The 22,318-nt window shown below is 48.7% G+C and overlaps 1 protein-coding gene across 5 annotated transcripts in view; it reads right to left on the bottom strand.

Annotated features, from left to right (window-relative positions):
- Positions 1–22,318, bottom strand: part of LARP1 (La ribonucleoprotein 1, translational regulator) — a 54,588-nt gene that overhangs the window by 21,078 nt on the left and 11,192 nt on the right. The gene's annotated exons all lie outside the window — the stretch shown is intronic.

The raw sequence follows: 22,318 nt of genomic DNA, 5'->3' as shown, positions 1-22,318 counted from the left end.
CAAACACCTCTTTCTGAAGAAATCATGGCAAGTGCGATCATGGAAGCAGCAAGCAGCCGAAACCCCAAGAACTCAACTCGGAGGACCCTCACAGCTCTATACCCTCTTGTGAAAAAAGGAACTGAGTCCATGCCAGGGTTTGCTCTGTAATTCAGGGCTCCCGAATCGACCCAGATTCCATAAAGGGATCTGAAAGACCCTCTCTGGCTCTAACATTCTAGAAGTCTGTGTGTGAGCAGACTTAGGAAGGCAAGATACAAACCCTAAGTGGGCAATCCAAGGACCTCTTCTAAGCCCCACATGTCAGGGCCAGCCCTGTCCTCAGTGACCTGTGGTCAACAGAAGAGTGAGCCATTCAGAGAAGATGTGCCTGCCTTCCAAGTTTCTAAAGAAAAAGTGAGACCCCCATTTGACTCAATGGTTCCACCTTTAGGGATTTATCCTAATGATACAAATTAGACAAGTGTTTAGGGTTATGTGCAAAGATGCTGAAAGGGCTATTCATAATTTCAAAAAAAGTGAAAACAATACATGTCCAATAGCAGGGAACTGGCTAAATAAAAGTTCAACAACTTTTAGAATGGTCATAAAAAGATAATGATCTCTACTGATATGAAAAGATAAACACAATAAATGAGAAAAGTTATAACCCTATTTTTGTAAAGTAAATAAAAAACGTATACGTACACATACACACAGTAGAAACTCTAGAAGGAGATATAACCGAGTATTACCAGGAGTCAAGTGGTATGTTTACAGTGATTTAATTTTGTTTGGGGTTCTCCAGTAGTTTCAACAAGGGCAGACGGGGATTTTAATTTTTTTGGCTGCACTGCATAGCATGCAGGATCTTAGTTCTCCAGCCAGGGATCAAACCCACGCCGCCTATAGTGGAAGTGCGGAGTCTTAACCACTGGACTGCCAGAGAAGTCCAGGGGCTTTTTAAAAAGAAAAAAAAAAAAAAAATTTTTTTTAAGGCAGTGGCTCTAATAGGTCTGATCCTTCCTACACCTACACTTATTTTTCCAACTTGGCTCTGAAGACCAAGAGTTTCTGAACCCTTCCTCCCCCAGAGATCCACGGGAAAAGATACATATCCTGGGGCTCTGCTCACCCACTGCTCGCCCGTCACTTTGCCTCCATTGTTGGCCAGCCGTGCCAGGGGTCAGGAGCTGCCCCCAGTCCCTGAGCAGAGAAATTTGTCCGGCTGGTCTCAGAAGGAATGTTCTATGCCTTGATCAGACGCGTGTTCCCTTAACGAGCAGAGAGAGTCCTTTCCTGAGTCCTAACTGTGAGGCCACTGCATTCTTGGCTTCTACCCCATACCGGAGCCATTGCCCCCTCAAGACACCCCATATGCCACAGGAGAGCTGGGGCTCTGTAACCCAATCCACAGCATCCCCCATTCCCAGTGCTGAGCAGTGGAGAACGAGAAAACCCCTCTCAGTCCCAAGAGGATGAAGCCCTTAGGCCCAGAGAACTACTTACTCCACACTGATTTTCTTGCTAATTCTGGTTTGGCCCAGAGAAGGCTAATACCACCTAGTTCCCTGACTAGGACCAGCAGGGGCAGCCACGAGAAGATCACCTCCCTCGGCTACACACGAGCTGTGACAGCAGTCACTTCTGCAGGGACCCAGCCTCCACACTCCAACAGCACCGCCTGCATGCTACCAGAAGGAGAGTGCACCCAAAGGCCTGCAACAACTTCATCAACACAAAGTTGGAAAAGAGGATCAGTCAGAGGGCCAGGTGTTCCTGAAAACTACTGGAAAAGGTTTAAGGCAAAGTTTTTCAGGTCACTGTCTATTTCCTCTAATAAAAACTCTTTCAAAATTGCGAGGAATCAGATCCTGTAATCACCCTGCCTGACATTCTGTTCACCAAGATCACCAAGGGACATGGTAAAGTACTAAAAGTTCAGTCTCCAATTAATGGGAGCGCTAAACTGCCACTGAAAGAGCCCACTGGTTCCCTACTCCCCCACAATCCCAAGCTGACCAGGGGAACGTGACAACACGGGGGTTAGGGGCACCCACCCCCGACGTAGTCGAAAAATCCAATCGCACATCATGTGGTGCTGCTTTTACTATTGAAAAAAACCACATATAAGTGGACCCACACAGTGCAAACCTGTGCTGTTCAAAGGTCAACTATATTTTCTATACTGCTTGTTCCAGAAAGATCCTAAAGCTTATCTTTTGGAAAAAAAGCTACCTAGAAGGTCCAGATCTAGGAGGTCTAAGGAGCGGGAAACTAGGGGAGGTTTAGGGGGAGAAAGCACGTGGGTGAGTCAAACTCATCGGGTTGTGGTAAAAAGAACTGGTAAGAGGAAAGGAAAAGCTGGAAATGAAACAGGGATGAGTGTAGGTGAAGTGAGATGGGGCCGGGTTAAGATGGGAGAAGGCCTTGCAGGATGGGGCTGGCCAGAGGGAACTACTAGATTTCAGGCCTTAGTGCCAGGAGAATAGGCGAAGGCCAAATATTTATTGTGGGGCTGGCATCATCTCCTAGAGATGAGTAAAGTATCTAAAAAGACTGAATTTACCCTGACTGCAAAGAACTTCTACCTTGGGGAACAAGGTAATTTGTAGGGGCTTAGGGGCTACATTACTGGAGTTCATACCCACCTGCTGCCATATACCTGGCCATTAGGTCGACCCCCTCGGAGGAGTCCAACCAGATCCTAGGCGAAGTGCCCTGGCTCTGCGCTCTCACTGCGTTGTGTTAGGTGCCCGGTTACTTATCCACTATTCAGCCCACCCCACCCCTTAAGAGCAAGTACCAGGGTGCTTTCATAGCAGTGATCCCAGAGTCTAGCTCAGGGCCTAGCAACACGGCTGACGTTTGTTTAACGAACGGGGAGTTCACACACCCATCTCCTCTAGGATTTCACACTAGAGAAGAAAAGAAGCTTTGCTTTCCAAGTGCTTGCTCCTGAGTCTATGGCCTTAACCCTCAGCCGGAGCCTTCCCCACCCCCCGGCAGAGAAACAAGTATCCTAGGCACTGCTGGATCCCAGGGGAACCCACGTCCCAGCCCTGCCTTGACTCCAGAGGCAACTGATCACCTGAAATCAGTCTTGGGTCCTAGTCCAGACTCCAATACTCACCAGTTGTATAACCTTGGAGACACTACATACCACCCCCTTCCTGGGGCCTCCCTCACCTTCCTCAACTGAACAAAGGGAATTCACATCTAGAGGTAGAGGAAAGAAAAGGTAAGATCTCAACCAATGAGACTTCTCATGAAAGCAGAAGAGACGCTAGCAACAAGCCGTGGTCATGATATCAACGGAGTGAGCACTCACTAGATGCCGTGCACTGTTCTAATGCTGAGTGAGTTTCTCTAATGGGTCTCGTTTTCCAAATGAGAAAACCAAGGGACATGGTGGAAAGGTTATTTACCAAGGTCACAGCCAGCAAGCAACAGAACAGGATCTGAAGCTACGCAATCAGACTCTAAAGCCTGTGCTCTCAGCCACCTGGTGGACGGCCCAAATCACCTCCTCATCGTGGCCAGTAGGGCAGGCCCTCAATGGCTGGGCTGCAGGATATCATTCTAGACACTGGAGAAAACCAAGGCCCACTGCAGGGAAACCTAAAAGGTCATAGAGCAAGACAAGCGACACTCCTAGGACTGGACACTGGCAACCTGACAATCCCCTCTCCTGCACCCAGAGAGAGGCAAGGGAAATTGCCACCAAGCAGGCCCGGAGGAAGCCCCACATGTGGCACCCCCCAGTCCCGTGAGGAAAGAGGCATTCAGGCCCGCTTCCCAGTCCCTCCACTTCAGCATCTGCCCCACTGAGGATGGGGGTCGGGGGCGGGGGTAAGCATCCAGCTGACATGGATTCTGCCCCCACCACTGCCTGAACTACAGCCCAGGACCCTCACTGTGGAAGGCAGAGACACCATTTAAGGGCAGGGAGTGAGAGGCCAGTAGGAGTCTAGATTACATCACCCACCTGTGCCCGTCCCTCCCAGGCCAGCCTGGGGACAGAGTAAGAAAAGCCTGATGTATTTTCAGCTGTCATCCAGCCTGGGGGTGTGGTGGAGTCACAGAGGAGGAGCCTGGGGACCCGGTCTTTTCATCCCATCCTCACTGATCCCAACGCCACCCCCACCCCGGCAGGAACACTCTTCTACAGAATAAAAAAAAAAAAAATGCTGTGTTAACCATCCTCACCCTCTTCACTGATTCCTACCACTGCCACCACCTCTCAGAAGCCTCTCTCTATCCAGCCTTCCCACCTCAAGTTCCCCCAGACCTGCAGGTGAAACACGGGAGGGGGCTAAAGGGTGCCCTTACAGAAAGGACTGGACAGAGAAAAGAAACCTTCGGAAGGTCCGCTCATCTTGAGGCTCCGCTCAAAGGAAGCTTCGGAAGAGTCTGCGTCCCTCGGCCTGGGAGGAGGGGCAGGGGGCAGCGGGCTCTGGTCACATGATACCACCTGGCCCAGCCCAGCTCAGGCTCAGGCCCCAGTCAACTATCTATAGCCTGCAGTGACTCTCCCTGCCCCAGACACGGACTCTGCTGTCCTGGGGTGGCTGTGGTCACTCCCACTACTGGTACCAGTCCCTGAAGTCCTACCCCAAAGCTAATTAACTAATCGTCATCACAGCTGAAATACATCAGCAGGCAGTGAAGCCTCTGGCCTCCAAGCACCAGCTCCCTAACGCAGCCTTTCCGAAGAGCACATTTGGTTCTAGTTAGAATGGTAATGGTAATCACCACCTTTTACTGGGTAGTGACTAGGTGCCAAAAACTGGTTTAACTTGCTATGTGTAATTTCACATAATTGTTTCAGAGAGACATTCCAGTTGTTCGGAAAATGAAATTGACGGAAGAGACTTGCCCAGGGTCACACAGTATGTATTCTGTGTAACACACAGATCTCAGCATAAATTCTTCTCAAGGCCTTCCCTAATTGCCCAACTAGCAGCTCTGGATCAAGTTCTAATTCAGTCTATCACGTGGGATCTTCAGAGTACTCATTAGCCCCTGAAATGGTTGCATTTTTGTGCATCTCAACCCCACTAGACTAATCAATTGCCGAGTCCATATACTATCCACGCAAAATGCCAAAGTACTTCACATGCAGTAGCTCATTTATTTTTCACAACCACGCTAGGAGCTAGGAGGCAGGTAAGATGATGAAGACTCCCAGTTTACAGCTGAGGAAAATTGAGGCTCAGAGAGCCCACCTGCCTAGTAGGTAGCAGAGATGGATTGAAACCCAGGTACAGCCTGACTCCACCTTGGGCTTCACCAGCCGGCAACGTGCTGGATGTGTGGACAATGACTGGGAGTTCCACAAGGGTAGGGATCTTTTCTGCGTTTCTCCTTGGCCGCTGGAACCCAACACTGCAGCCTGTACATGGCTGGTCCACAGTAAATATTTGCTGAATTAAGAAATTTACATCGGCATGGGTGCTTCCTGAAGGACTTTCCAGAGCGTTCTTTTCTGGGAAAAGAGGTTAATTACCCCTTTGCATTATGTCTGAACAGCACAGCTCTGCAGCCTGGCAATTGCAGCCCCTCTGGAGTCTAGACCTATGCCCTGTTCTCCTTCAAGTTGGAATCAGTGTGCTTCAACCCAAACACCAGATGTCGGCTGTGGAAAACAGAACAGAGAGTGTGCAGCAAACAAAACAGCACAGGAACTCCCCAGAGGTCCCAGACTTAAGCCGCCAGGCCCCAGGCTACACCATAAATCACAAGGCTGGCTGGCTGGCTGGCTGGCTGGCATGGCAAGCTGGGAAGCACAGACACCAGCTAAGAGGGCAGCACCCACTCAAGAGCAGTCGCAATGCCACCCATGAACACAAGCTTATGTTGCCAGAGCTTCCAAGTTTTCAAGAAAGGTAGAAAAATAAATTTGATATGGGAGGGAAATTTTCTGCTTTCTAAATATTGTTAATGAATTCACATTAAAAAACAAAAACCCGGGCTTCCCTGGTGGTGCAGTGGTTGAGAGTCCGCCTGCCGAGGCAGGGGACACGGGTTCGTGCCCCGGTCCGGGAGGATCCCACATGCCGCGGAGCGGCTGGGCCCGTGAGCCATGGCCGCTGAGCCTGCACGTCCCGAGCCTGTGCTCCGCAACGGGAGAGGCCACAACAGTGAGAGGCCCGCGTACCACAAAAGAAAACAAAAAAAACCCCAAAACCTTCTTCAAGCCACATCCAGCTTGTGGGCTCCTGCATGCTCTCCTAAGCGCTGCCTGAGGAGCAGGTTAATCACCCAGCAGCTGGGCCCTGGATTTCAGAGCCAATCCTCAGGCAGGCTGCAATGCTCTGCTGCCCCACTGACTCCACCGTCCTTCTGTGGGAGGCTGCTGACATCAAAGCTGGTTTTCCCTTGTCCCTGTGGTCACCCACCACACCTTAGGTAATGCAAACTCACTTTTACTGTCCTAAGTCTAAGGCATTCTCTGCTGCATGAGGCTTCTGAATCTCCAAGAAATTACTGTGGATTATCCCTGTTATTGGAGTGAAGAGGCTGGAAGGGACCTGAGAACTCATGCCATTGTACAGATAGGAAAACTGAGGCCCAGGAGGGACCAGGCTGTGCCCAAAGTGACCAGTGAATTGTTGTGGAGCTGACACTGAATATCGAGTTTCTGCCTAGTGATCCCGAGCTTTTCCCACAGGTCAGGAAGCCAATTTTCTCACTCAACAAAATATGCCCTGTGCACAACTACACGCACTCACAGGCTGGAGGGCAGGGCCTCAAGGACCCAAGCATTCCAGGTACCACTCCCCACAACTACTGAGGGTGCCTATAACAGAGTCCCAGAAAGTCCCCGTTTTTAAGAACGGCTTCTCACACGGAGCTGGGATACATAACAGAAAAGGAGGGGTGCCCTGGTTGAAGTGGATCTGCAAGCGGGGCCCCACTTCCACCAGCGACTTAACTTCTTTGCACTTCTCCAGGGAAGGCTCTTGGCTCCATCTGGAAGACGTGGGGCAGGCAGGCTCTAGAGGTCCTAACCAGCCATCTATCTAGTGTGACAGGTTGGGTACCCTCACTAACCCTCAGTTTCCTGCTCTCTCAAATGACTGGGTCCTAACAGCTCCAGCCCTGCAGGCTGGGGACACTCGGTAACAGGGAAAACTCCAGCAGAAATGGGAGAGACTTGCCAAGTGTCCCAGAAGCACATGGGGAATTGGAGTTCTTGGGTAAAGACTAGTTCCCCCAATCCAGTTCAGCCAGATTGGCCCTGCTCCCCAAAAGCCGCTGATTTGTCCCTGCTGCTGAGTTTGGGCAAGCCTTGGAGGCCCCTTCAGTGCCACTTACTATACTCCAACTGGGTAAGAAAAGAGCCCTGGGATGCCATGGATATGGAGACAGGCTGCCCCACCAAAAAACTCCCCGCCCTTGCTCACTGGTGCCCTATTTCACTCCCTCCCCCTTCAGCAAATGTAGAGGGGATGTGACCCCTACACTACCAACCCCCCTCCCCGCCCCACCCCACCCCAATTAGGCTGTTGGGCTAAGAGGCAGGACAGAGCAGCTGTTAACAGCATAGACTCTGGAGTCCACATGAGAATGCTCTAACAACCAGCTGCCATCAAATAAGTAACTCATAAGGCCAGGGGAGATGGTCTTATCTGACCAACTCCTCGTGCAGCTTGTAACTCGATAGGCATTAACAGGGCCACAGAGGAATGAAAGCCAAGCAAGCAGGTTCATCAGGAGGCAGAAAGGCACCCTGCATGGAAGATCCTAGAGTAAGACTTAACCTCTCATTTTCTGAAACTATGATAGGGGTTCAGGGTGGCTGCTAGGTAACAGGATTGTTTAAGAGCTTAAATATGGGCAGAGTTAAACAGAAAACTACCATAAATGCATTACAGTTATTTTTTTAAATCTCTTTGAATCAATTCTTGAATCTGTCTGGTGCTTTACAAAAATTTTTAAGAAGGATTACAGTTGCCAGATGTAGCGCATTTCAGATAAACAACACTAATTTTTTAGATTATGTCCCACGTAATATTTGGGACACCTTATACTAAAAAAATTATTTGCTGCTTACCTGAAAATCAAATTTAACTGGGCATGGTGTATTTTTAATTGCTCAATCTGGCCACAGTAGGAAGGAAGGACCATTGCCCCATGTTCCATGACAGTGAGTCAGTGTCCAGAGCACGGGGCTAGGAGCCGGGAGACTGACGCCAGTCCTGGTGCCCGCACTACAGCCCTTGCCATTGGAGCTTGGAAGAATTCCCCTCTGGGTGCCTTCAGTTTCTCTACTCAGAGGTCTGTTCTTGGGGTGTGGGGATCTTGTCATCTTCAGTCCTAACGCCCTTTAATTCTACCCTCACACTCACTGATCACCCTAACCACAACCTTAGATGAAACCAGCTTTCCAGGGGTACAAGCTACCTCTGAAACTACTGCTACAAAGGACTTGGGCCCTAAGATTTCAGGATGCAAAAAAATTATCTATCTTCTGAGAAGCCTGTCAAAATGCAGATTCCTGGGTCCCACCCTCCAGAGATTCTTGCTCAGGAATGGTGGAGCCAGGAATCTGCTTAGTAATTCTAAGGGAGGTTTTCTCTGGACACACTTGCAGTTATCTTGATAGACCAAATGTGTCTCACCTGCTAATTTTGATGGGGTTACTCAGAACCACACCACCGCATTTAGTATTTTTAGAATTTTTTTATGGAAGCATAGTTGATTTACAATATTGTGTTAGTTTTAGGTTATAGCAAAGTGATTCAGTTATATATATATATATTTCAGATTATTTTTCATTATAGGTTATTACAAGAAATTGAATATAGTGCCCTGTGCTATACTATACAGGAAATCCTTGTTGCTTATCTATTTTATGTATAGTATTGTGCATCCGTTGATTTTATACTCCTTCTTCATCCCTCCCCTTCCCCCAAGCTTGTTTTCTATATCTGTGAGTCTGTTTCTGTTTTGTAAATAAGTTCATTTGTATTATTTTTTAGATTCCATGTATAAGTGGTATCATGTAATATTTGTCTTTCTCTAACTAACGCCACTTTAGTATGATAATCTCTAGGTCCATCCATGTTGTTGCAAAATGCAGTATTTCTTCTTTGTTTAATGGCTGAGTAATATTCCATTGTATATATATCCCACATCTTCTTTATCCATTCATCTGTGGATGGACACTTCGGTTGTTTCCATGTCTTGGCTGTTGTAAATGGTGCTGCTATGAACATTAGGGTGCATGTATCTTTTCGAATTATAGTTTTGTCTATATACCCAGGAGTGGGATTGCTGGATCATATGGTAGCTCTGTTTTTAGTTTTTTAAAGAACCTCCATCCAGTTTACATTCCCACCAACAGTGTAGGAGGGTTCCTTTTTCTCCATACCCTCTCTAGCATTTATTTGTAGACTTTCTGATGACGGTCATTCTAACCCGTATGAGGTGATACCTCACTGTGGTTATGATTTGCATTTCTCTAATAGTAAGTGACATTGAGCATCTTTTCATGTGCTTATTGGCCATCTGTATGTCTTCTTTGGAGAAATGCCTATCTAGTTCTTGTGCCCATTTTTTTGATTGGGTTGTTTCTTTTTTGATATTGAGCTGTATGAGCTGTTTGTATATTTTAGAAATTAACTCCTTGTCAGTTGCACTGTTTGCTAATATTTTCTCCCATTCCATAGGCTGTCTTTTCATTTTATGATTTCTTCTGCTGTGCAAAAATCTTTTAAGTTTGATTAGGTTCCATTTGTTTATTTTTGCTTTATTTCTTTTGCCTTGGTAAACTGATCTACCCAATTAGTATTTTTAAATCAGGGCTGTGCTTCTTAAGAACTGGTAGTGGGTACATGGGTCCTTGTTTCAATGTTTCCCTCTTTATTTTACATTTTTGTATTAAATAATACTTTCTTGAAAAGAAAACTAAATTGCAGAACTATTCTGGTGGAAATGGAACCCAAGCCCCCTTCCCACTCTACGTCCCATTCAGCTGGAGTCCCTGAGCAGAAGGCTGTATGAAAACCCCTCACCTCATGCCTGTGGAAACTGGGACCAGTAAGCTAGCAGACTGGCAACACCACTTCCACAATCTAAGAACACCAGAGGAGGTGGGGGTGGGTGACCTTGGTTAAATGCAGATTCCTGCCTTCTCCCAAGCTCCAGAAAGCAGTTTGCCAAGAGGGGCAGAGCATGAGCATCTGCATTTTTTAACAAGTTTCCTGTGCAAGGCTGGTGCCAATTAATGTTTGAGAACTGAGCTGCCAATGAGTGAGACTGGCGGTAAGGGACCCCCTGGTCTCCAAGCCCCAGTCCAGGGTCTCATATTTATGGACAGGAAGTGCAGACAGGAATTAACCGGCTCACAAGAGCAGGAAGGGAGCATGTTTTAATTACACACACAGACAGCAGCCTGAGGAGGGATGTATGAGGAACTCACCACCATCCAATCTCCAGCATCAAGAACAAAGATTGGTCAGGCCAAGAAGCCACAAGCAGAGTGTCTTGACAGACGTGAGCTCACAAAAAAATCAGTGTGGGCTGAGCTTGAGGTTGAGTTTTACAGTGAGCTCCCGACTATGGCTGTGCCAGAATGAAGGCTCTGAAGGGACGTGTCTGCCTCTTCCTTACAACCAAACAGCTTCCACTCTTCCCCTACACATCGCTGTTTGTGCACACAAGGCCCTGAGGTCTGGATCTGTTAAATAATAATGGCTACCACTTACTAAGCATTTACCTCAGGCCTCCTGCTGCAGGCCTTTTGTGCATTTTCTAACCCTCGCAGGGGCGGAGCTATCCCAGTTTTAGAGGAGACCCAGATCCTAGGTGGCTAGCCAAAGGTCACACAGTGAGAAGGTAGCTGACCCCAAGGACCGGAAAGTTCAGGCTACCCTAGGCCTCTCAGCACTGCAGGAGACGACACTAGGTTCTTGAGGTCCCAAAGGGCTCCAGCTCAAGCTGACCCTACCATGGACTGAGGCCATCAGCACCAGAATCCACTTCTCTGAGCCTATTAGCTCACCTGCCAGGCGAGGACAATGCCACTCAGCATAGGGGACAGGAGCAAAGCACAGCCAGGAATCCAAGCACTATTAATTGCGAAGCCAACGCTCTAGGGTGGTCTGCAACCCGAAGGCCTGGGCTCTGGCTTCAACAAGCCCAGGAGAATTTTGCCCCCTCCAGCAGATCAGAAAGGAGAGGATGGAAGAAACTGCAGAGCCCCCATCGGACAAAGGACAGACAGGAGGGAGAAAGGGGTGTAGAAAAGCAGAGATTTTATGTAGGCTCTGCACCAGGGCACAGGGGAGAGCTGAGGAGAGCATAAACCAGCCATTCAGATAAATTACCCTTCCTTATCGTTGGCGACCAGGGCTAATCAGTTCATAAGGTCTACCTCAACCAGCACTGCATCTAAATCTCACAATCTCAGTTTGAGATAGGAAGGGTGGAAATGGTTCTCCCCATATTACATAATAAGACAGAACTGAGACACAGTGAGCTTCCTGGCTTGTCCCAAGAATATCAACTTGTTTTTGAAGATGCCAGCCCTAGGCTCCTGCCACTCTTATCATGAAACGTCATCACTGACATGAGGGATTTTGTGTGCCAGGCACTGGGGAAGTAATGGTAAACAAGACAGTCCCTATCCTCTGAGGGCTCAGTTTATATAAAGTCTTAATCGTAACTCCACCTGTAATTGGTTGATCTCAACTGCCTGGGATGCTGTACTGAGGATCCTCAGTAAACAGGCTCAGGAAAAGCCTGTGATCAATTAGCAATGTCTTTTGTGGGCATGAGAAGGGACAGCAGTCACAAACGTATTTATAATTCCAGTTTGGTAACAACTGAAAAATGCTCTTCATCTCAACAACCATTTAGCCCATACTATGTATTGTAGATACAAAAATGGGTAAGATTGCCAAGGGTCCAGCCCATGAAACTAATGACTGACATGAGAGCTGACATGGGTGCTGGTGGATTCAATGTACTTTCCCTCCAGGGATCACTCTGTCCTCACCCCCAGGGAAGACCTGCAACCCTTAGGCCTGGCCTCTCCCAGAGAGATTAAGGCAAGGCTCAGGAAGAACAAACTGCAGAAACACAAGTGAGAATTATGGAATGGGTGCCTCTGTGGAAAGCTCACCTGGCTGCTACTTCCCCAAGGTCAGCCCGGATCACCCCACTTCACTACCAGCAGCAGGGCAGTGCAATGGTTAAGAAAGAGCCTGGGCTCCAGAGTCCTGGTTCTGCCAATCCTACCTCAGCGACTCTGGATTTCTGTAAATGAGAACAGAGTTTCTAACCTACTGGGATTCTGCAGATTAAATGAGTTGATATTTGTAAAGCACTTGGGGAAGCACACAGGAAGTACTCATTACTCGTTAGCTATTATTCGGAAGTTTATACATATCTCTGATTAAGGCCTTTGACAAATTTTTCTACCCCATCTCACTCATTGGTGAACCTGTCAGTTACTTGATCCTGGCTGTTTGAGTGTTCCTCACCCCTCCTAGAACCATGCTTTACACTCTTTATGTTCTATCTTGAAGAGCTCATCAGTAAGGTAGAGTGGAAAGGGGCAGGTGCTGCTGTTACTGGGAAATTGAGAGCATTTCTGAGCAATACCTCCTCCATTTGGGCAGGCCTTCCCTGGCCTGCTCAGGGTGTGTCAACTGCTGGCCCAGTGTAGAGGAGGGAAGAAAGCTGAAAGCTTGTGTCCGCAGGAACAGGAGTCACAGCATCTGCCCTGGGTCACCCTGGGGCACGTGCTGCCAGACCTAGTCCTCTTCTAATCTTCACGCCTACAGCACCAACCATTTGAAGGTCCTCCCATTTCTCTATCCTTGAAGAAACAAGGCTGAAGGAAGAGAGAACTAGCATGGGCATCCTGACTCCTTTGGTGCCACCCGGGAGACGTTGGCTAACAGATGACATCAGCTTTCTGCAAAATGAGAAGTGACCAGATGGCTTCCAAAAGTCCCTTTGGACTCTGGCCTTCCTCAACTCTAGGATCTGCAAAAAGCTGCCACCTCAGAGCGGCAATGGCAGTGATGATGCAAGCCAGGGGCTGGGACAGGGGAGACCTGGAATGGCAGAGACCATCCCAGAGCAACTGCAAGCCCAGCCGCAGCCAATGGAGAACTTCACCAGCCAGCCTCTCCATTCCCAGCCAGGAGTCTGGCATCCCCAGGCTGCCACTGCCCTCACACTCCTTTCCCCAAGAGAACCTCCCGCTCAGTAGACAAACTGCTATCCCCACAGCTCCTTGATCAAGTCAAGTATCTTTCTAAACAAATGATTATGCAGCTACTATTGAGCCCTTCAGTATGATCTGTCACTGTACTAAGTGCCTCCCTTGCAATATCTTAATAGAAAGACTGATGCTTGGGATTTCCCTGGTAGTCAAGACTTTGCCTTCTAATGAAGGGGGTGCAGGTTCGAGCCCTGGTCAGGGAACTAAGATCCCACATGCCTCAGGGATAAAAAACCAAAACATAAAACAGAAGCAATATTGTAATAAATTCAATAAAGACTTTAAAAACTCCCACATGCCGCGGAGCAACTAAGCCTGTGCGCCACAACTACCGAGCCTGTGCTCTAGAGCCCGTGAGCCACAACTCCTGAACCCGCATGCCACAACTATGGAAACCCGCACGCCTAAAGCCCGTGCTCCACAACAAGGGAAGCCACCGCCTACGCACCTCAACGAAGAGTAGCCCCCCCGCCCCCCCCCGCTCACTGCAACCAGAGAAAGCCCACGCGCAGCAACGAAGACCCAACACAGCCAAAAATAAATAAATAAAATAAATTTTAAAAAAGGTCCACATCAAAAAAAAAAAAGGAAGACTGATGCTTATCTTCTTTTTACTCTCCTTAATTTCTTCCATATTAGTTGTGCTTTAAAGGGGTGGGGGTTGGGGAGGGGGACTGGCTCTGCCAGTTTTTAACTCTGACCCTGGGCAGTCCCTTAATCTCCATGAGCCTATGGAGAAGGAATTTCTCCATAAAAGGGGGCCAATTACCACCCACCTCAAGGGTACTGCGAGATAAGAATAAAGAAGTGTTCTGTAAAGTCTAAAGGGCTATCCCAAAGACAGTACCAACCCTTGCAATCTAAGGACTTGATGAGTAAGACTAGACCCCAGGAGTAATCAAAGGATGGCAGCTTAGAATCCTCAGCTCTGGCAGGCCACCTTGGGCCATGTCCCGCCTTAGGGCAATAGAGCGTCCAGGAGTACAAACCAGCTGCCTCCAAGGTACCTGAAACAAGCCCCTCCCAGCCTGTGGAGACTTGGCTCAGGGCTGCTGGATGCTACAGTGATGGGGGAGAAAGGCTGGATTCCCTGGATCCACCCAGTCTTCAAAACCTCAGTCATCAGGAATCTGATCACCTTAACTGAGGCCCAATCCAAGGTCTGCTGCTCAACCCAGCCCTCCTATAAGGGGGCAGGGGGTGGCCAGCAGCAGGCTAGTGATTTGCCTAGAATGCAGCCCCATTCTATCGGCTGAAAAACTGAGGCAAAGATTTGGGTGTGGGGGAAGAAGGAAAAAAAATGACACCAGGCTCCTACAAACCTCAGACCTGCTAAGAAATGAGGTTCTTGCCACAAAAGCCGCCTGGTGTGAAGCATGTGTCCCTGCACTAGGGGGACAGCGCTGTTTGACAAACTAATCAATTACTGAGAGATTTCTAAGTCCTGACCTCACCCAGTCCAACCCACGTACCTTTCTGCACTTACTCTGGCCCTGCTGGTCTTTTTCCCATTGCTGGCCAGCTTCCACTAGGGATGTGCTGTGGCCTTTGGGGGTACCCCAGGGCAAACCCAAGTGGAGGGCTCTGCCCACCCCTCCCGGGTTTCCCCTTTGTACTTTGGCTAGTCGCAAACCCAAGCAGTAAGCTCTTGGAAACCAGCCGAGAGTGATGGAAAGAGCACTGAACTGGGCATCGGAGGGCCTGTATTTTAAACAATGCACCCCTGTACAACAGCCTCGGTCAGTAGCTTCCCCTGCGCGGGCCTGCTTCCCTCAGCAAAAGGGTGGTATGCATGCACATGTGCACAGGGTACGTGTGAATTCTGGCCGGGCTCAGTGGTCTCAGATCAACTCCAGGTGCCTGCAGGAGCAGGGGCCTCGGGTAGAGAGTGGGTGTGTGCATCTGCCAGGCAGCAATGTAGTACTGGCCAGCTCCTTAACCTTTCTCACCAGGAAAATGTAACCTTCCTTTACCAAGGCTGCTTTGAGGGTTATAAGCAACTTTGAAAGCCTATGTTTTTAAGTGGGGGAAAAAATTTGGCTCACAAAATACCATGATCCCATTTTTTTAAAGGTGTGTGTATATATACAAAATATACATATGTGTGTGTCTGTGTGTGTGTGTGACTCACAAAGAAAAATCTAGAAATGTGCTGTCCAATACAGCAGTCGCTAGCCACATGTGGATACTGAACACATGTAACGTGGCTAGTCTGAATTGAGAAGTACTTTAAGTGTAGAAGACATACCAGATTTCAAAGACTTAGTAGAAACAATAATTTTTTATACTGACTATATGCTGAAATGATAATATTGTGATTATCCTGTGATTATCCTAATGTTGTGATATTATTTAAGTTGATTTCACCTGTCTTCACTTTTTAAAAATATGGTTACTAGAAAATTTTTAATTGTATACACGGCTTGCATTGTATTTCCATGAGGCAGCACTGATCTAAAAGCATATGGCTGCTTACTAGTATTTCTGGTGGCTGGTGGAACAGATTATGAAGGGATTTGTTTTCTCTTCACTAAAACACACTTGGACGTTTTTTCTACAATGAACTGGTGCTGCTTGAATAAGCTGAAAAGATTTCCCCTTCGAAAGAAGTTAAAAGACCGAACACAAGGACTTCCCTGGTGGGTCCAGTGGTTAAGAATCCGCCTTCCAATGCAAGGGACGCAGGTTTGATCCCTGGCCAGGGAACTAAGATTCCACATGCCGCAGGGCAACTAAGCCCACGCGCTGCAATGAAGAGCCCTAGTGCTGCAACTAAGACCCAACGCAGCCAAAAAGTAAGTAAATAAGACCCAACACATAATAGTATTTTCCATCCGCTTTGACAACCCAGAGCCAGAGAACCTCCCAATGCCAGTAGAGAGCAGCCCCCACCCCTCCCACTGGCCCAGAGGCCATGCCCGAGAAACCACAAGGTCAGCAGGGCTCTTTCCAGCAGCAGGCTGCACGTGGCCTGACAGAGCTGAAGAGGAACATCTCTGAGGGAAGAGGGGCCAGGGCTCCCCAGCAGGATCAGAAGTTCCAGGGCCTGGCTCACACTCACTGAGGGTGGCCAGGGCAGGCAGAGCTGGGACCTCCAGGCTGGGCCACTGGGGCCCACACAGATTCCTGCTGTCTGAAGATTTGTGTGGGTCCTCTCTCCCCCAGAAAGTTTTTCAGGTGAGATACGTATACTTCTGTGGTCTGGGAGAATGCAAAGCCAGACGGTAAGTCAGTCTGCCGTGAGCTAGAATCCCAGCTGCTAACAAACTACCATGCAGCCTTGAGCAAATTACTGAACCTCTCTGAACTCCTGTTTTCTGGTCTGTAAAATGAGGATCATGACTAGCAGCTGGATCCCACAGGGATGTGAAAATGAACCAAGATCATGAACAAAATGTGTGTGATGGCTCAGAAGTTTGTTAATCACGGGAGACGTGGAAGCTCTCAGGCAGTCTGGCATGGCTCCCTGGGGCATCTGTCTTCAACAAGGCAAGCTACCCATGAGGCAGGTTCTAGAACACCTGGCTAAGCCCAGGGACAAGATAAAGGCACATCAGCAATGGAGGAGCAATGCACTCATGAGCATGGGATCCAATCCCTTCATACAAGTCGTGAGAAATGAATGTCCAGCCAGGAGAAATGTGAGAGCGGGGCTGAAATCAGAACATGGATCTCCAGACTTCCAGCTCTGGCAGCTTGCTCTGACCCCACCCTGAAGTTCTTACCTGAAAGTTTCCAATAAGAAGTCAGGAATGGAAAACTGTGACCAAGAGAGCCCATGTCGGGCTCATTCCCTATCTCCAGGCCTCCCTGTGCCTGACGCCATGCTGTTCACCCACACGCTCCCTCCACCTCCACCCTGGAGCATGGAACCTAGGAGAGGCCAGGGGAAGCAGAGAAAACACTCATACTCCTCCTGGCTCTGGGGCTGAGAGACCCAGATCCAGGGGAAACATACCTGCCTGCCTCAGGCCACCCTTCTGATTAATGGACACAATACAACTGATCTGACTTCTGGACAGTACGAGAAGAGAGGAGCAAGTAAGAAATAGCAATCACAAAACGCCCTCTTTAAGTGGCCTAGTCTGGAGGAGGGGGGACAGGACAGGACACTAAGTTAGTTGGATGGCCCAAGTCACTACGCCATCGTCTGTTCCTTTCCATATCTTTCCTGGACGCCTGCCGAAGTCTCCGAGGGGCCTCCCTGCAACTAACCGGGCCTCTTCCCGCCCCGACCCCAGTCCACTCTCCAAAGAATGGACAAACCCTAAAGCAGAAGCCGCATCATGCCACTTCCTTCCCTGCTTTTAGAACAGCAACCAAACTCCCTAAGCTGGCCTCCAAAAGCCTCTCGTGTCAGTTGCTTGGAGAACTCGAAATTCATCACCTGCTGTTCCTCCAGGCTAGAGTGCGCATCAGCAGGCTCCTTATCAACCCCATCTTGGCTCAGCCTTAGAGGTATTCCCTGACACCCTGATTGAAGCTACCCTCACCCACACAACCCCCAACACTTCTCTATTAGTTTGTTTCTTTCACAGCACTCACCACTATCAGAAACTGCCAAGTAGTACTAGAGATGGTGGCAAACCGACATTCCTCCCATTGAAAAGCAGGGCCCATGTCCCCTCCCCTTCATTCTCAGCAGGGTCTGTGACCTCTACCAACATCACGTGCCAAAAGTGATATTGTGCCAGTGCTCAGGCCCAGCACCTTAGAATACTGACCACAGCTACTTCCTGTCTCTTGGAACAGCTCTCCGGGAGCCCCAAGCCACTATGTAGTAAGTCCTACTACTCTGAAATCACCATGCTGGAGAGGGCACCTGAAGGCACTCCAGCTCTAGCTGAACCCAGCCATCCCTGTCAAGGTTCCAAACATGTGAGTGAAGCTGCGGTGGGCCCTGTATGTAGACCAGGACCTGCCTGCCACCTCTATCACTACCACAAAGAAAAGAAGAATCATCTGGCTGAGCCCTGTCCAAATCCTGCCCCATAAATCAGTGAATAAAAGGGCTGTTTTTGAAAAAAAAAAAAAAAAAAAGGGCTGTTTTTGATATAACTAGTAGCCTCCCTTTCCCCACCCGCAACCCCCCAGTGAAGATGGCCGTGTGTCCTGCCCCCCATCCACCATACATGGTGGGGTATCACTCCAAGACCTTGCTTCAGACATGTAAGCTCCCCATCCATTAAACCACTGATGACTCTGTTGCTGACTCTGGGATCTTTCTTCAGTCTTGAAGCTGGGCAACAGAGGCCCTGAAGGCCTCCAGGGTGCAGCCCAACAACCAGCAAAGAAATAAAGATTTATGACAGGCTAGTTAATCTTCAGTCTTAGCAAACACCAAAATTACAACTAACTGCTGAACTACCATCGACAAAAAAGACCAAAAACAAACAAACAAACAAAAAACAACGCTGGAACTTACCAAAAAAGATACCCTACATCCAAAGACAAAGAAGCCACAAGGAAATGGTAGGAGGGTCACAATCGTGATACAATCAAATCCCATACCTGTCAGGTGGGCGACTCATAAACTGGAAAACAACTATACCACAGAAGTTCTGCCATAAGAGTGAAAGTCCTGAGCCCCACGTCAGGCTTCGCAGCCTGGGAGTCCGGCAACAAGAGGAGCCCCCAGAGAATATGGCTTTGAAGGCCAGCGGGGTTTGATCTCAGGATTCCACGGGGTTGGGGGAAATAGAAACTCTACTCTTGGAGGGCGCACAAAAGGTCACATTCGCACCAGGATCCAGGCTGTTTTGGGGGTGATTTGTTAGGCAGCAACAGATAACCAGAACTACCTTGCTGGTTTACATTGTCACCCCACTAGAATGTAAACTATGTGGGCAGGCCCCTTCTGTCTTATTCCCATCAGTATTCCCATGGTCTAACACTTAGTAGGTTACTGAAATAAATGTGTTAAATGAATGATTTTCACTTTGGTGGCAGCCAAGTTAGTTCCTTCCAGGCAAACAAAGGTTAGGCTCAAGCCCTGGTGCTTCTCTAGATAAGCCTGAGGACTCTGAATACTCAAGACAATCTCTCTAGGGGAATTCCCTGGCAGTCCAGCGGTTAGGACTCTGCACTTCCACTGCAGGGAGCACGGGTTCAATCCCTGGTCAGGCAACTGAGATCCCGCATACTGCGTGGCCAAACCCCCCACCCCCCGCCAAAAACAGAGACTCTAAATGAAATAGTCCTGGGCTATAGTGCTCAGTTTGGCTCAAATAAACCTCTTAAAAAAAAAAAATGACAATCTCTCGAGATGGGCTGGCTTCCCCTCTCACTGACCTTAGTTGATACTTTGACCCTGGCCTCCACCAGTCCTAGGTTCTAAATCTCAGGGCCAGAAGGGGGTTCTCAGCAACTGCCCAAACTAACGAGGTACAGAACCTCCTCAACAACATTCCTGCCAAGGAATGAGTCACCACTTTTTGCACGCTGCTGGGGGCACTCAACAACTTTCTGGGGCAGCTCACCTTGGCCCAGAACTTCCCAGAAGCCTAGGGCAGAATACCCCATGCCTAGGTAGAAGAATCCCACAGCCTTGACCAACCTCTTGGGGATGACACTCTAAAGCTGGTCCAATCAGGTGGGGAAAAGCAATCCCCATTAGATAAAATCTTTCTCAAACTAGTCTTGACCTCTGATTTGATACACAGAACTTAATCCTAGTGGGAAAGGACCTTGAAAGGTCTTCTGGCTCGACCACTTTCATTTACAGAAAAGAGAAAGAAGTCCAAAGAGGTTCAGTCAGTCACCCATGGTGTCTTAGCAATTGAGCCAAACATCTGGGACTAGAAGGCTGGTCCCAAATTCTCCTGCCCAGAGTTCTCTGTCCTAGGGCTCACACTCGTGGAGAAGCCTCTTTGCAGTGTCTGTTGCCCCAGAGAATTCAGTGCTCCAATGAGCCTTAGTTCCATTGCCCAAAGAGCAAAATCATGATGCACAAGGCCTCTAGCCAGCATCTTTCCCCTTTCCACCCGAAACACAGTAACATCTGCCTTAGCTGCTCTCATACCTGAAGGGTGTTTGAGCTAGAAAGGGCCTTAGAGATTGCTATCAAGGATGTTACACCCATTTCACAGATGCAGGGAGGGGAGTGAAGTCTCATTGGGGCCTAACATAACTGCAAGCTCACGCCTTAGCATTCAGACAGCTTTCTACTGCTGCTCTGGGGCCTCAGGCCACAATGCCCAGTGGTGTCCTGTCTCCCCATCACACCCGCTCTCCCTCAGAGAGGTGGGTACGGAGACCCCTCCAGGGACTGCATGCAATCCCTGCCCTTAGCCTTAAAGTCTTCCCCACCCTTTACTCTCAAATTCTTCTCGAATAAGGATGCTCTCAGCTTGTGGGCTGGACAGACTGCTGTCCTCTCTCCTTTGTATGATAAAATACACAAAGACTGAGCCCATAGGCCCGATGCAGGCATCCTCGTCTAAAGGGAGCTAGATCCTGACATTGGATAGTAGTCATAAAGGAACAGGGGCTCAGTGTGGCCAGGTCTTCTCATTTTTTTTCATAACAGCTTTACTGATATTATTCACATACCAGGCTACTGACCCATTTAAAGTGTACAATTCATTATTATTATTATTATTTTGGTATATTCAGAGTCTGGCTTTTAAAAGAGGAGCTGCAAATCTCCAGGTTTCCAGATACATTTTCTTGATTTTAAAACACAGATGATTACTTTCAACTGTTTTTATTTATTTTTTATTTTATTTTTATTTTTTGCGGTACACAGGCCTCTCACTGTTGTGGCCTCTCCCGTTGCGGAGCGCAGGCTCCGGACGCACAGGCTCAGCGGCCATGGCTCACGGGCCCAGCTGCTCCACGGCATGTGGGATCTTCCCGGACCGGGGCACGAACCCGTGTCCCCTGCATCGGCAGGCGGACTCTCAACCACTGCGCCACCAGGGAAGCCCTCAACTGTTTTTGAATGAAGGGTAATCAAACGCTGTCAGCAGGCTGAACTGGAATTGAGGCAGTAAAGGGAGTGGATACCCATTTGTAACTTCTACCTTTCAGGACAAAAGCTCCATCATGGCTTTTGTGTCTTATTTACCCCTGAATTCTGGAGCCTGATACGTAACAAGTACTCAAAAATTTCGGAATGAACAAATCTAGGAAAGTACTTTGCAAATTTACAGCTGCAGAGCCCTACAGGAAACTGCCATCCAAACTCTTTAAATACTACCACCATGTCAAGGAACCCAGTACCTCCTGTGGCAGCTGAATCTGTCGGGGGCCCTACTGAAAGTTACTACTTGAACAGAGCCAAAACCTACTGACCCTCCACCTCCCACTTGCCATCAGAGCTTTACCTGTAGGGCCACTTGAAGCAGATCTGTTCAAATGCTGTAGTTCAGAACAACCGGCATTTCCACCCACCCCAAGCTTTGATTCTCTGGGAAAAATAATCCTAGTTTCTTCAACCATCCCCTCCCTCTTCACAGTAAGGTGCATGCGTCCCAGTGAGCAGCCACCTCTTGTGTGTTCCTGATTTCCTGTCTCCCTCCCACACTCCCTAGAAGCAGCATCCAGCCTCCCACACCCAACCATGTCCAAACTCCACCCCTACACTCGGCTCCACTTCGGACAAAACCTAAACTAGGCTATTCCATCCAGATAATTGGCCTCTCTTTCTTGTATCACTGTAAAGATATATGAAGGACAGGAAAAGCGCAGACCTCCACTCCCCCAAGCAAACCCAAAGCTGCAGAAAGATACCAAACATGGAGCAGGAAGGTTTCACTTCAAACCACCTGAGGGGCTCCCTGGTGGCGCAGTGGTTAGGAATCCACCTGCCAATGCAGGGGACACGGGTTCGAGCCCTGGTACGGGAAGATCCCACATGCCATGGAGCAACTAAGCCCGTATGCCACAACTACTGAGTCTGCGCTCTAGAGCCCGCGAGCCACAACTACTGAAGCCCGCGCGCCTAGGGCCCGTGCTCCGCAACGAGAGAAGCCACCGCAATGAGAAGCCTGCGCACCGTAACCAAGAGTAGCCCCCGCTCACCACAACTAGAGAAAGCCCGCATGCAGCAACAAAGACCCAACGCAGACAAAAATAAATAAAATTTTTTTTAAA

The sequence above is a fragment of the Delphinapterus leucas genome, chromosome 3, assembly GCF_059928025.1.
Source record: "Delphinapterus leucas isolate spDelLeu-1000000601 "Yukka" chromosome 3, BTC_Dleu_Yukka2, whole genome shotgun sequence".
NCBI classification, from domain to species: domain Eukaryota; kingdom Metazoa; phylum Chordata; class Mammalia; order Artiodactyla; family Monodontidae; genus Delphinapterus; species Delphinapterus leucas.
The sequence above is the reverse complement of the archived record's forward strand: the minus strand, read 5'-3'. Positions and strand labels throughout refer to the sequence as shown.